The sequence below is a fragment of the Aplysia californica genome, unplaced genomic scaffold (genome assembly GCF_000002075.1).
Source record: "Aplysia californica isolate F4 #8 unplaced genomic scaffold, AplCal3.0 scaffold00162, whole genome shotgun sequence".
In the NCBI taxonomy this organism is placed as follows: Eukaryota; Metazoa; Mollusca; class Gastropoda; order Aplysiida; family Aplysiidae; genus Aplysia; species Aplysia californica.
Window position 1 is genome coordinate 575539 of NW_004797432.1, and position 1642 is coordinate 577180.

General features: G+C 49.1%; 1 protein-coding gene across 1 annotated transcript in view; it reads left to right on the forward strand.

Moving 5' to 3' along the window:
* The window catches only part of LOC101852320 (RNA-binding motif, single-stranded-interacting protein 1), a gene marked incomplete in the record, with an annotated part of 216912 nt that overhangs the window by 169379 nt on the left and 45891 nt on the right, over positions 1-1642 (forward strand).

Sequence of the window (1642 nt, forward strand, 5' to 3'; positions counted from 1 at the left end):
GGGGGTGGGGATGGCACCCGGTCGGTCTCTGCAGACAGATCGATGGTCCGGCTAGGTACGGGTGGATGTGAAAAGAAAGAGGGGAAGTACACGATGTGTGGCTGGATGGCGAATGCTCTGGTTTGCTCCGTCTTTCCGATCAAACATGATATAATATATCTATCGTCCTTATCTTTCATTCTTCTTTTGTTTGTATGTCACTATCTTGTAACACATCTATTCTTCGACACTCTTAACGACCTAATTGTGTGGGTGTTTTGAGGGCGTCACTGGTAGGTCCGGCTTCTTTACTTACCCCTCTGTTTTCTTCTGTCTGTCTTACTTTTTCTCAGCATTACTGTGTCGATGTGCTTCTTTTTACTTAAACAAACAAGACTTAATTGTGTTGCAAGTGCCGGAAAACTCTGACCTTGTGCCGTTGCCGGACAATGCGTGATTTGGGGTTTGGGAAGGGGGGAGGGGGTCTGGCAGCGACACACTGGGTTGGCGACAGCCGTCAGATTGACTTGACCCTATTCTGCATGACAACTCAGTGGAAGATTGGATTTGAGATTTTTTTTTCTTTTATTCTTGGGGTTAGGAATTTTTTTTTTTTATCTGTTTGGTTATTCTTTCCTATTGCTCCAAATCCTGTTTTTCACCCTTTTTTTTCCCGAAACCCTAAATGGGTGGTGGTTTCCCTGCATTCGTGTTGCTCTTTGATTCAAAGTGGACCTGAAACTTTTGCAACGTGGGTGGGAGCGGGGGAGGAGCCGTCAAGCGAAAGTTGTCGCCCGAGTCTCCAAATAGAAGTTTACGCCGTGCGAGTTTCGCCTTGCCAGGGGAGGTAGGAATAGGAGGCAGCAGCAGGGGCGGGGAAAGGGGGCGAGCTCTGCACACATGTGAACATTTTCCTCGATTTCTCCCACTTAACAACTCGCATTTCACTTCATATTTCGCGTGCGCCTCATTTGGAGTAGTACCCAAGCGATGAACAGGTTGTGGCGAGTGAGTTCGCATGCTGTGTCGGGTTAAAAGGACGGATGTGTCACAGCAGAGCACACACACACGCACGCACGCACACACACGTACGCGTATACACGGGGCCTACGCGCGTGTGTGCGTATGTGTGATGTGTCCACCCCCTCCCCCCGCCTTCCTTTCCTCTCCTGATCCGTACGCTACGCTACACCTCACTGGTGGTGGCTGAGGAGGCATTCGCGTTCCACGGTAGGGGGAGGGGGGAGGGGAGGAAAGGAATCATGAGAGGGGCGGGGCTTTACCGTGTGACCTCTGACCTAGCCCGTTCACTATCCTGTAGTGAAGAAGGAATTTGACCGACTCCACACCCACACTCACAGAAATCTGATCCCTTGCACATTTTACTAGACTAGTCGGAACCTGATGATAACAGTCAACAGTTTGGCGTCGGCATAGAATGAATGTCTACGAGTGGACTGAGTTATACAAACAGACAGACAAACAGACAGACTGGATAAGACATGAGACGAAAGTACACACACTTGACAAGTTATATACGTCAAAACGAGATTCCTTGCCCTTAGCCCATTGACGTCAGCGTGCGAATGCGTTCCTGTGAATGTTTATTCCCGTTTTAACCTAATGACCTCATTGTGTACGACGTGAATACTTCTCTCCCCCC